Here is a 14,264-nt window from a genome sequence, read left to right as displayed (position 1 = left end):
CTTTTAATGTCTGTATGATCTGTACTGATGACACCTTTTTAATTTATATCCTCTCATTTTTTTTTTTATGGATCAGCCTAGTTAGGGATTTATTGACTTCATTGATCTTTTCAAGGATCCAAGTTTGACTTTGTTAATTTTCTCTATTGTTTGTTTTCTATTTCATTGATTACTACTCTCATCCTTATTGTCTTCTTCTTTCTACTTACCGTAGGTTTTCATTGCTTTTAAGGTGGAAACTTCAGTCGTTAATTTTAGTCCTTTCTTCTTTTTCAATATCATCACTGTATTAGGGTTCCCCAGAAAAAGAGAACCAATAGGATATATATTATATAGGAAGAGATTTATTATGAGGAATTGGCTCATGTGACTATGGAGGCTGAGAAGTCCCTCAATCTGCTGTCTGCAAGCTGGAGGCCTAGGAAAACTGGTGGTATAATTCCAGTCCAAGTCTGAAGGCCTGAGAACCAATGGAGCTGATAATGTAAGTCTCAGGCCAAGGGCAGGAGAAGACCAATGTCCCAGCTCATGTAGGCAGGCAGGAGGCAAAAGGAGTGAAATTCACCCTCCTTCTCCTTTCATTCTATTCAGGCCTTCAAGGGATTGGATGATGCCCACCCACACTGGGGAGGGCAGTCCACTTTACTGAGTCCACTAATTCAAATGCTTTGTTATCCAAAAACACCTTCACAGACACACCCAGAAATAATGTTGAATCTGGGTACCCCTTGGCCGAATGAATTTGACATGTAGAATTAACCATTACAATCACTTAAAGTTATAAATTTCCCTCTAAGCACTGCTTCAAATGCGTCCTATAATTTTGGATATGCTGTATTTATTATCATTCAGTTCAATTGATTCAGTTAGAAGTATTTTTAACTTCACTTTTGATTTCTTCTTTGACTTATGGATTATTTAGAAGTGTGTTATTTAATTTCCAAACATTTCCAGTTTTCCTAGATATATTATTGCTACTGATATCTAATTTAATTCCATGTGATCACAGAATGTATTCTACATTATTTCAATTTTTTTGCTGAGGAAGATTCGCCCTGAGCTAAAATCTGTTGCCAATCTCCCTCTTTTTGTATGTGAGCCACCACCAGCATGGCCACTGACAAGTGACGTAGGTCCACACCTGGGAACTGAAGAAGGGCTGCTGAAGCAGAGAGTGCTGAACTTAACCACTAGGCCACTGGGACTGGCCCTATTTCAATAATTTTAAAGTTGTTGGGGCTGTTTTGTTGCCTAACGTATGTCTACCTTGATGAATGTTCCACATGGACTTGAAAAGAATGTGCGTTGGGTAGTTGTTAGGTATAGTGTTACATAAATAACAATTAGGTCAGGGAGGTTCATAATGTTATTCAGATTATCTGGGTCTTTGCTGATCGATATCTGAGAGAGAGAGTTCAAAAAAATCTCCAACTATAATTGTGGAATGGTGGAATTTTCCTCGTCAATTTTTGTTTCGTGTGTTTTGAGGATGTGTTGTTAGGAACACTCACATTCATGAATGTCATATCTTCCTGATGAATTGACTTCTTTATCATTATGAAGTGTTTGTCCTTTTCTTGAAATTTACTGCCTTGCTGGAAATTAACTTGATGCAATGGTAGATTCAGAGGTCACAGAACTGAAAGGCTTATAGACTACATTAAAATGCTTGATTCACATAGTTTATTAAAATCAATTTAAGACACACAGTGAGAAGCAAGGGGAAAAGGTAGGACAATTAATACACTAAGGGTAGGGTTCAAGGAGGGGTGGAAGTTCCACACTACACAGATCTGGGCACACCACATTCACATGTTCTGTGTCTGTATCATCCTTCCCCAGGGATAGCAGGCTTATGAAGACCAGGGTTGAGGTTAGAGCAAAGGGGCCCACAGATAGAAGATGCCCTGTGGAATCACACATACACACTTGATGAGAGACTCAGGGAAAGTATGCCTAGCCAGTAGTTATAGCTTACCAGTTAGACTGCTGAATGCATGCATGTTGTGTTTCTCATAGAGAGGACAGATGGGGCCAGAATGGGCACCACCAGTTGGTGATCGAATTAGGCCTTATGTATATTAAGCGATCACATGTATTTAGCTTGTCCTAAACACTTAGTGCCTGTTATATATTTAGCATCTCCTGTGTCTCATGCATGTTTAGTGTGTAATGAATATTAGATATCTTTTGGCCTTTCTATTTTTTTCTATCTATGTTTAACACACACATGCTGTAGTTACTGCCTATTTATACTTAATATCTCTTAAAATGTTTCACTTATGTTTTAAAAAATTATTCATGTACTGTAATAGAACTGAATATTATCAAAAGCAAATGCAAAAAGTGTTTTCTGGTAACTTCCATTGGGTCCTGGAATAGAACATGGACACTGGTGGAAAGACTGGAGAAATCTGAATAAAGTCTGCATTTAGTTAATAATAATGTGTCGATATTCGTTACTTTGTTTTCACAAATGTACCATGTTATTTAAGATGTTAATATTAAAGTAAACTGTATTAAGAGTATATGGGAACACTCTGTATTATCTTTGCAACTTTTCTAAATCTAAATCTAAAATGGTTCCAAAATTAAATTTTATTAAGAAACACAAAATTCACGTTACATCTATTTTATCTGACATAATATAGCTATTTCTGCCTTCTAATGACGGGATATATCTTTTCCCATCCATTTATTTTCAACATCTGCTTTTTAATTACAGTCGTTAGTCCATTAAAACTTGTAATTATTGATATGTTTAGGTCTACCATTTTATCATTAGTTTTCTGTTTATCCTCTATTTTTCTGTTCCTCTGTTCCCTTTTACTATTTCTTTTGGATTATTGAACATTTTTCTAGAATTTAAATTGTCTGTTGACTTTTTAGGTATACTTCTTTGCATTTTTTTAGTGGCTGTGCCAGAAATTATAATATACATCCTCAAGTTTTCATAGCCTGCTTGGAGTTAATATTATACCACTTTATGTAAAAGGTAGAACTCCTTTGTGACCACATACTTCCGTTTAACAACTCCCCCTATTTGTCATACATATTTTTTCCCCATACCTTACAAATCCCACAAGATAATGTTATAATTTTTGCTTCAAATGGTAACAAGCACTTTGAAGAAGAGGAAAATGGCTTTGTATTTCCCCAGATATTTACCATTTCCAGTGCTCTTCATTTCTTCCTAAAGATCTGAGTTTCCCTCTGGTATCATTTCATTTCAGCCTGAAGAATTTTATTTAACATGTCTTGTAGAGTGAAGAATTCTCTTAGCTATTCTTTATATCAAAATGTCTTTCTTTCACCTTTATTCTTATAGGATATTTCTGGTAAATATACAATTCTGAGTTAACAGGCTTGGTTGTGTTTTATTTCTTCAATTTTCTCCCCACAGTGTTTCAAAGATGTTGTTCCACTGTATTCCAGCCTCTGATGACTTACTGATGAGAAGCTGTGATCTTTCAAATGATTGTCTGCTGTATATGATGTGTTGTTTTTCTCTGACTGCTTTTAAGATTTTCTCTTTATCTTTGGTTTTCAACAGTTTGGCTATGATATGTCTAGGCTTGATTTTCTTCATATTTACTCTGTTTAGGCTCAAAGAGCATACATTCTATAAATTTATATCTTTTACCAAATTTGAGAAGTTTTAAGCCATTATTTCTTTAATTATTTTTTGCCCCATTTTTTTTTAAGATTTTTTATTTTTCCTTTTTCTCCCGAAAGTTCCCCCGCTACATAGTTGTGTATTCTCAGTTGTGAGTCCTTCTAGTTGTGGCATGTGGGATGCTGCTTCAGCATGGCTTGATGAGTGGTGCCATGTCTGCACCTGGGATCCAAACCCGGGATCCGAACCCACAAACCCCAGGCTGCTGAAGTGGAACCCGAGAACTTAACCGCTGTGCCACCGGGCCGGCCCCTCTGCCCCATTTTTTATGTCCTTTCCTTCTGGGACTCTAATTACTTGTATGTTAGACCTACTGACATTGTCCTACAACTTTCTTGTTTTTCCTTTCTATTCTTCAGGTTGGATAATTTCTATTGCTATATTTTCAAGTTTGCTGACTCTTTATTCTGTCTCTTCCATGCTACTATTAACCCCATCCAGTGAATTTTTCATTTTAGATATTATGTTTTTGATTCTAAAATTTCCTCTGACTCTTTTTAATATTTTTCTGATGAGATTTTTCTATGTTTTCATTCATTACGAGTATAGTTCCCTTTACTTAATGGAACATGGTTATAACAGCTGCTTTAAAGTCCTTGTTTGAAATTTGTGTGTCTGTGTGTGAGGAAGATTGGCCCTGAGCTAACTTCTGTTGCCAATCATCCTCTTTTTGCTTGAAGAAGATTGTCACTGAGTTAACATCCATGCCAGTCTTCTTCTATTTTATGTGGGATGCTGCCATAGCATGGCTTAACAAGTGGTGCTAGGTCCACACCTGGGATCCAAACCTGCAAACCCTGGGCCACTGAAGTGGAGTGCACAAACTTAACCACTACACCACCAGACCAGCCCCTGTTTGAAAATTTTGACGTCTAAGTCTCCTTGAAGTTGGTGTTTGTTGACTACTTTTCCCACAAGAATGGATCACATTTTCCTGATTCTTCATATATTAATTTTTGATTGTGTCCTGTAATCTATGATGTTGTTCTGTGGAGAATCTGGATTCTGTTATATTTCTCTGAAGATTGTTCTTGTTTTTGTTTTTGCTGGCAATTACCTTGGTTAGACTCAACTGTAAATTCTGACTTGCCCAAAGTAGGCAGCAGTTCAAATCTCATTTTGACTCTTTTACTCTTAGATGTAAGTTGCTTTGAGTCTGTGCCACTTGTATATGGTTCAAGAATCAGCCTAGGACTTGGGGAAAGTTCATACACAGACTTTGAGACTCTCCTTCTCAGGCTCTCTGTGCTCTGAGATTCCTCCTTCATTTTCTGATGGCTATAGTTGCCCTAGAATGCATCCCCTTGTTGCATAGGCCAAAAAGATGATAGGTTTTCTAATGGGAGTTGAAGTCACCCAATGACACACAATGATTACAGCCTTTTCTCAGGCCAAAACCGCAAAGAAAGGAAACTCATCTTGAGTCAGTTCCTTTCTCCAAATTTTGACTTCCCTTCCAAATCTGCTTTCGTTCACTCTCCAGAGATGTTGGGTAGCTACCTTTTGTATTTCATTTCCAGTTGTTATCTGCGGCGGGGTCAGCCTGTTAGGCACTTACTCTTCCAGAGCGGAAGAGGAACTCCTTCTCAGCTGAATCTTGAGCAGAGAATCAAAAAGACTGAGAAGAGCTGTAACTGATTCATTCCAGAAATAATGTTCTCAGGAGATGGTTTGACACACTCCCAAAGCCTGCTAGGTCCTGTCTTTTTGGAATCTGGCCCTGAGATTTCCCTTTTATTGTGTGTGTACCCTCATATTCTTCCAATAAATCCCTTTTCTGAGTTCTAACCAGGGCAGGTTTATGTAGTTTACAGCTGAAGATTATTCTATCATGCTTTCCCTCCCAATTAGACTTTGAGCACTTTGAGGGCAAGCATTCTGTCTTCCACCTTAGTATCCCATGGACCCTCAGCCCTTGCTGCCTTCCTTTCCAGGCTGCCAAGGCAGCCCCGGTTGTGCGGGAGCACTGAGAATACAACACAAGTAGGTGCTAAGAATCTTGTCCTTGAGAATCTGCCATCCAAGTAAGGTGGCAAGCTCAGCATTTATGAAATGATTGTGGCTAACACAAAGCTGAATATGATTAAGTATCTAAATTGAGGGCTAAAAAATAAGGGCTCTTTGAGGTCCAGAATTGGAAAAGTCATCGTGGGTGGAAGTTGCCCTGGGAGCTTCTTAGAAAAGGGAACTTACCCTGAGCAGTGAGGACCTGGCTGAGCAGAGGGAGATGCTATGTAAGGAGCAACAGGCCTGCCATCAGTGCCCCGACACTGCGCTTTTGAAAAGTCATACATTTTAAAGTGAATATGTTAACATAGCAACTACTCAAACTGGATTAAAAAGAAGAAGCATAAATGTAAAGCTAGCCTGAGACAGGTAAAGAAACGATTGCTCAGCCAGGGATCCTGGGCACCCCCCGCATCCTGGCTCCCTCCCTCAGAACGTGGCCACACCCCTGCACAAGCAGAAGGTACACCTCTCACCTGACACTGCTTTCTAGTCCCAGGTGCCCAAATTTCCTGCCCCTCCTCCACTAAAATCCAGGACTTGTGGCCCGCTCTTCTCTATCATGGTCCTAACCTCCCACCAGAGTCTTCAATAAACTCATTGTTCCACCTCTCCCAGTAGGTGCTTCGTCTGCAATCCTCCTCAAGGATGACTTGTTTCCTTTCTCTTTGTCACTCACCAGGAAAAGAAAAACATCCAAAGCACAAAGAAGGCAGAAATTACTTCCATATAATCCTGAAATTAGCCAAGAAACTCCTAAATTGTTTTAAAGCGAGCAAATTATATAATAGAGAACCAGCTTTGCTCAAAAGCTTTATAGCTCAAGCTATACTTCATCCTGAGCGCAGCATACTGCACTTAAAAATTAACGCAACTGATGAAGTAGAGAGATCAGTTTGCATCACGTGCCGCCTCAGGCTTGGAGGTCAGATAGCATGATGTGTGACATGACCACATTTAAGGGTGAGGTGGATGGTGTTAACCAGCTCTGTTAGACACGTTTTAAAACTATGAAAAAGAAGAAGAGGACCGAATTCTAGGAGCTAATATTTTCCAGTATACTTAGAAATGGGAAAATACGTAAAGTCCAGGAAATATGGGCAGGGCTGCAGAAGGAAAAATTGCAAGGCTGGGTAGGAATTAGGGCTCTCAGCAGGCGAGGTTTTACTGCTTAACTGAAATGCCACAGGGCTGCAATCTTAACCCCTTCTGTACCAGAAGTCCCCGATTCAGTCTCTTTATTTAAATAAACGCTAGTGGAGAAAGGGATTTGCTGTAGCACAATTAACTTTATACCCAAGTGTTATATAAAATAAAGCTTAGGAAGGAAAGCTACTTCAAGGAGGCTTTTAACCCTTCTTTCTCCTCAATCTCATTACAGAGTAATTGAGGAAATCTCATGTTCTGTGCGTTCAAATATTTAGTCGTAAATATTACAGATACAGGCCAGGAGTGCGTCCTCATGAAACTGATCTACAGCTGAAAACAACACCCTGGCCTCCAAGGAGGAAGTAGAAGAGATCCCCAAAGACAAGAAAGGTCTGTTGGTCTTGGTTTTGGAGCACAGAGGTAGGGTTTTAAATACCTGAAGAGGAAGTAAATAGAAGAAGTGCTAGTGGGGGCCGGAGCAGCTTCCTCGTAGGGCTGAAGCTGTGGTGCTGAGAATCAACAGCCTCTGGCCTAAGAGACAAGCCTTTGTTGAGAAGAAGCAACCTATCATGGAGAGTCAAAGGGTGGACGTCTCAAGCTGGGCAACTCAAAACAGCCCGCCGCTGAGGATGGAAGTGGATCCCTCTGGCTCAGGATGGAGAAACACCTCCAAGCCTGGGAAGAACCTGGGGTCACTCCAAAGGCTTGAATTTGGCAGAACTTGACTCCCACGTGTGAGTGGGCAATTCAACATTCATGGTGCTATTTTTGTGAGCATTGAGGCTGTCTATAAGCCAGAATTATACTAATGGTGACCTGACCTTCATGATCATGCTTCAGGTGGCAACTGGACTCTAGATAGATCATTTTCCTAGGATCAGTATAGAAGGTCAAGCAGACCGAAATAGAACATTTCTCCCCAAAATTTACTTAGACACAAGAGGAAGGTACATCTATGACACACTAAAATACATAAATGCCAGAACTGCTTTGTATGAAATTGTATCTGCTTTTTTAAAAATTGTGGTAAAATGCATATAACATGAAATTTACCACTTTAATCATTTTTAAATGTACAGTTCAATGACATTAAGTATATTCATATTGTTGTACTATCATGTATCTGCTTTGTAAAAAAATTTTTTTATCTTATTGAGATCACATTGGTTTATAACATTGTGTAGATTTCAAGTGTACATCATTATATTTTGGCTTTCTATGGATTGCATCATGCTCACCATCAAAAGTCTAGTTTCCATCTGTCACCGTGTGTGTCTCTTTATCCCTTTCTCCCTCCCTTCACCCCCTTCCCCTCTGGTAACCACCAATCTGTTCTCTGGATCTATATGTTTGTTTGTTTGTTTGTTTATCTTCCACATATGAGTGAAATCCTACAGTATTTGGCTTTCTCTGTCTGACTTATTTCACTTAGCTTAATACCCTCCAGGTCCATCCATGTTGTTGCAAATGGCACAATTCCTATCTGCTTCTTTAGAGTTCGTGAAGCACCTCAGGATTTGGGGGCTCATTGGGTGATTATTGAGAACATTAACTCCAGCCATGCAGGAGATTTGGAAATGCCTGTAAGTGGAGAGGTCTAGTTAGCAGAGGACTGGCTTTGATTCTCTAGTGTTCCTATTTTTCTCTGGGTCTGGTAGGGTCTGTTATCAGCCCAGTGTTGGTCATGGGAGCATGACTGTGTGCAACTCGGGGTTATGTTGGTCTGAGAGGCAATATGACAGAGGGGTTGAGAGCGTCGGTCCAGAGTTGGACTGCAGGCTCTGAACTGAGACTGTGCCACTTACTAGCTGTAAGACCTTGAGAAGTTCTTTCACCCTCTCTGCCTCTGTTTTCTCTAGTTTAAAATGGAGGTAATAATACCCACCTTACTGGATTGCTATGAGGGTTAATTGAGTAAGTATATAAAATCCTTAGAACAGTGCCTGGTAGGTCTTACGTGCTATGAAAGTTAGCTATTATGATTATGGAAGGGAAAGAAGAGAAGAAGTGGGTAGTGGAACAAAAGTGACGCTTCTGCGGTTTAGCCTCGAGAGAGATGGAACTGAGTCAATACAAGAGGGTGGAGTCAAAACAAAAGAAACCAAACCAGGGTAGAAGTGATTTCTGCCTGCGATGGAGGAGCTGTTTGCGAGGCTGGCCCTGAGGCAAATTGCGAGCCAGGTATCGGTGTCCTGCTGGTACTGCTGTGATGGGGCGTGCAGAGAGCTTTTTCCTGTGGACCTGCAGTTAGAAATACACAAAGACCAGAGGACCTCATGTATGCATGGAGGACCTCACACTGGCTACCTCACATTGGGTACCTCATAGCGGCTGCCTCAGGAGGGTAAGGAAAAGGGTGGTCTAGTAACTTTGGGAAAGCCAGGACTAACATTTGATTAACTTTGTGCTCACCAGGTTGTGCTTCAGGTTCTTCACCTGAACGCCCCTTGCCATGTTTCTGTTCCAAGCACAACGCACCCAATCGGTCCCTTAAAGGACATACATTTAATTCATGGGGAGAGGGGGGAGATAACCAGCCTTTATAGCTATGAAAAGATCCTCAAAGTAACACATAATAAATGAGATGAAAAATAAAACTCTAATGAGCTCTGTTCCATAACAGATTGTCTAAAACCCCAAAGGTTGACAATATACACCGTTGGCAAGGCTACATACAAAAAGGCACCACCATGCATTGCTGGCGGGAACGCAAAGTGGCAGAACCCCTTTGCAGGGGAACTCGGCAAGATTGAGCACTGGCCCCTCTGTGCTCTGAAGTACATACCAAACAGATCTAGCAATCTAAACCAGAGTCCCAGGGACTCCCCTTGATCTAACTCAGAATTCTTAGCAAAGCAAATGGGTACAGAAAAACAGAAGGCATTCCTGTAGGCCCTGTAAAGTTTCTTCAAATTCTGTACATAAATTCTCGAGGGGATGTGCAGAAAAGAGTCAACACATCAGACCTGAGACTGTTATTCTTAGAAAGGCCTGTTTGCAAGGTTGGCCCTTGGCTGACATCCGTGAACTCGGATTTCAGGAGGATTCTCACCGTTTCCAGAACTGATAAGAGTGGCTTACTGCGTCTAAACTATTTGCACAAACAATATAGTTCATGCTGAAGACCTGCTTTCTTTGGGAGTTTGGAATTTCTGTACTAACTAAGTACAAGGGGCCTATGTGACCAGCCCGCAATAAAAATCCTGGGTATTGAGTCTGTAACGAGCTTTCATGACAGACAACATTTTGCAAATGTCACAAGTCATTGTTGGTGGAAGTAAATGTGTTCTGTGTGACTCCACTTGGCGAGGACTCTTGGGAGCTGGTGCCTGATTCCTCCAGACCTGAAGCACCTTTTCCATTTGCGGGTTTTGTTTTGTACCCTTTTGCTGTAATAAATCATAGCTGTGAGTATAACTATATGCTGAGTTCTATGAGTTCTCCTAGCAAATTATTGAAGCTAGGGATGGTCTCGGGGACCCCCAACATGGAGAAATCTTAAGATTTCTTAAGATTAAGAGACACTTGGTCAAGTCCTCTGACGATGTTGCCTGTTACCATCTTCTACATAATTTCCCTATATTTTGTCAGCCTCATCATTTTCTAGAGATGAAGTGTGACGATCACCACTGTGATAAAGTGCCATTCACATTATTTAAAATGCAACAGAAGTAACTGCAGGCTCATGATCAGAAATAGCTGTCTTTGGTTGTCTCTGTGGTATCAGTAAGTGATGTGGACTTGAGACTGTTGTGACAGAGTCTGAGATGGAAAGAGTAATAATAGGAGACCAGCTGAGCATTAGGTAAGAAGTTCTTCCATGGAAATATCCCTGCAAAATCAACATAGATGTTTGGCTAAACCTCCTAGGTAACTTTTAAAAACAAGGTCCCTTTAGCAGTTGATACCCAGCAGTCTGATGCTTATTATACTTTGTTGTAGTCACCTTGACATCAAAGTCAATTCCTAACTACCAGATTGGACAGATAGCTTCCATGAATCTAGATAGCAAGATACCAGTCCCAACAGATGGCCCAGGAAAAAGGTCCCCCTGGTCAACTATGATGAGGAAACCCTGCATACTAGTGGTGTTCACCATGCATATTAATAGATTAATGGCTCTGAGAAATTTTGTAGTAAATAAACATGTCAAATTTTGTTTAACCCAAAGTTTATTAAATGTTTTCAATCATTTGTCTTCTAAAACTCCTAAAATATATACACTGCACAACATTTATTGACAACCTATGTAAGTAGTGTTTTTCGGAAAACACTTATCCTCAGGAAAGAGTCCTACTAGTCCTTTGTGATGGATACAAGTTGCAAAGGCCAACTACAGTCTCTGTGTCTCCAATGTCATGCCTAGAAATCTATCCATCATTCTTACACCAGAGTTGTCTTCCTAGTACACAAGCTGAACAAAATCACCCCTCTTTTCAGGAACTATAGGTTACCCGAACTTCCTGTGAAAATAGCTTATTGTTTGGTGCCCACTTAGATGATTTGATCACTCTCACTATTGTAGCATCAACTCCAGCTACAGCTCATCCTTCCCCATCTCTCCACTCCAGCCGGAGTGAGGTGCAGCATATGTACTGGAAAGAGCATGGGCCTCGGAGTTAATCCAATCTAGTTGGACCACCATTTGGCCATACATTAACTCTTGGGAAGTTACTTATCATATTTGAGTCTCAGTTCCTCATCTATAAAATGAAGAAAATAGTACCTTATCTTAGGAATATACAGCCATGAGGAGGGGGAATTAAATGAGACAACATACATAAAAGTGCCTTCTATAGTTACAAACACTTAGTAGTGACCCAGTACATACTAGTTTTCTCCTCTTTGGCTCCTTATCCTGGAAATTTTCCAGATTCCTGGAAATCTATTTTTCCACTTTGCTGCCTATGAAGAAGCTACTAGTCCTGCAACCCTGAGCTCATGGACCACTTCCTTTCTTAGGTGGAATTAATGGATCCTTCCTCTGGAATGTTTGTGACTATATTGCAGCATTTGTTCCCATCTGCCTTACTGATAATTAGTTTGCATGTCTGTCTTCTCCACTAGACTGTAAACTCCTTGAAGATGGAAATCTTCCCTCCTTCCTCTTTGCTTCCATCTTATCCAAAGTACATATTCTAGATCTTTGGATGCTTTTGAACCTCAAAACATGTTATTCAACGGACATTCCTTTTCAGGGATGTAAAATAAACAAATTTAGTGAGGAGAGTTTCTTATCATCGAAATATTTTAATGTTAGTAATCATCTTTAGTGACAACAACTAAGAATATTTTGAGCTTGAAATGCAATTATTATATGAAGAAAGTATTCTTTTTTGTTTTTTGAGGAAGATTAGCCCTGAGCTAACATCTGCTGCCAATCCTCCTCTTTTAGCTGAGGAAGACTGGCCCTGAGCTAACATCCACACCTGTCTTCCTCTACTTTCTATGTGGGACGCCTACCACAGCATGGCTTGCCAAGCGATGTCATGTCCGCACCCAGGATCCGAACCGGCAAACCCCGGGCCGCTGAAGCAGAACGTGCGAACTTAACTGCTGTGCCACCGGGCCGACGCCAAGAAGAAAGTATTCTTAATGGAAATTATTTTTATAAAAAATGCACTGAAAGTAACATGTCATTTAATCTAATTAGATAATAATTTTAAAAGGTGTTCTTTAGCATTGAAATGCTCTACAACTATTTTTCCTTGTTCTCTTTCTATAAGATCATCAGCAATTTTATTCCACTTTAAGATGAAAAACTAAATAACCAAATTGAAGTGACTTCCTGTTTCCGGTACCTAAATGGTGTTCAAATCGGTCAATAAAATTCCTTCCTTCCTTGGATTTTAGAGGACTACAGAATAGACTAAAATTTCCAAAGTAGCCTTGAATGGGTCAAATTACCTTGGTTTAAGCATTTTTTATACTTGTGATTGACGACTTATGATTGGCCATTTGCTATTTCAAAAGGAAAAAAATCCTCCAAAACAGGACTTGAATCTTTACTCTGATACTTTAACCTTTCCATCATTGGATTTCACCAAGAAACTTTTCTTTTTAGTTAGCTGTCGTTCGTATCCTTCTGTGGAGGGACAAAAATTTTTTAATGTCTCTCTATCCAAAGCTCTAGGAAAAAAGGCCCTCATGGGGAATGGCTGCTACTGAACCCATGAAAAGACAATCATTCTTTTAATCTGTTAAAGAAATTCCAGAATGTTTTTAAAAACAATTAAAATGAAGCTTTCCAGCTCATTCAAATGAAATTGCAGTATAACTTTTAAAATAGGTGTTATTGAGAAAATGCTCATGAAAATAAAAACCAAACAAATGTATTCTAGTCTGAGCGTGGACTGTGGAGAAACTTGAATGTGGGATTACTGCTTCTCTTACAGAGAAGTTCTCGCAAACTTCTAAAGAATCCTAGAATGTGATTCTAAAGCAGCGATTCTCAAAGTTTCTGTGGGCATTCAAAACACCTTCACTTGTGAATGGACAAATGGGAAACAATGTACACCTTCAAATGATCTCATTGGGAACCTGTTGGTTTCTTTACAGGATGGGTATAGACTTAGTGTCTGAGTTTTCATGCCATCGTTTCCGTTGAATTATAAGAACTTCTATTTATGTATCTGCTATGCAAAAATTGTCCCCACCTAAAGTGAGAAATTGAATCAATGTCCAAGACTTTCTTCTTCATTAAGAAAAAGAAAAAAGTAATATATGCTTCCATGTTGTATGAGTTTCCTAGAGCTACTGTAACGAAGTGCCATAAACTGTGTAGCTTAACAATAGAAATTTATTCTCTTACAATTCTGGAGGGGAGAAATCCTAGATCACGTTGTTGGCAGGGTTGGTTCCTTCGAGGACTGTGAGGAAGAATCGGTGCCATGACTCTCCCCTAGCTTCTGGTGGTTGCTGGCAATTTTTGATGTTTCTTGGTGTATAGAAGCATCGTGTTGCTCTCTGCCATCATCTTTATGTGGTGTTCTCCCTGTGTGTGTGTCTGTGCACAAGCTTTCCCTTTTTATAAGGACATCAGTCATACTGGATCCTTGGCCCACCCTACTCCAGTATGACCTCATCTTAACTAATTAATCTACAATGACCCTATTTCCAAATCAGGTCACATTCTGAGGTACTGGGGGTTAAGATTTCAACATACGAATTTGGGAGGAACACAATTCAACCCAGAACACATGGGAATACATTGATCTTAACAGATAACTACATGGCACTGTGTGAAGCATCTACTCTCTCTGGATCTCAGATTCTTCATCTCTCAGGAAGGGTGATTGTTACTGCTCTTACTCTCAAGATTGTGGATCTCCAGGAGACCAAGGACTGGCTTGCTCTATTGAATAGACAGAGAGGGAAGCAAGCCCAACTTTACTTCTGCCCAGACAAGCACCTGGAAGCAGGACTGTCCCCT

Source organism: Equus przewalskii, chromosome 1, assembly GCF_037783145.1.
Source record: "Equus przewalskii isolate Varuska chromosome 1, EquPr2, whole genome shotgun sequence".
Taxonomy (NCBI): domain Eukaryota; kingdom Metazoa; phylum Chordata; class Mammalia; order Perissodactyla; family Equidae; genus Equus; species Equus przewalskii.
The sequence above is the reverse complement of the archived record's forward strand: the minus strand, read 5'-3'. Positions refer to the sequence as shown.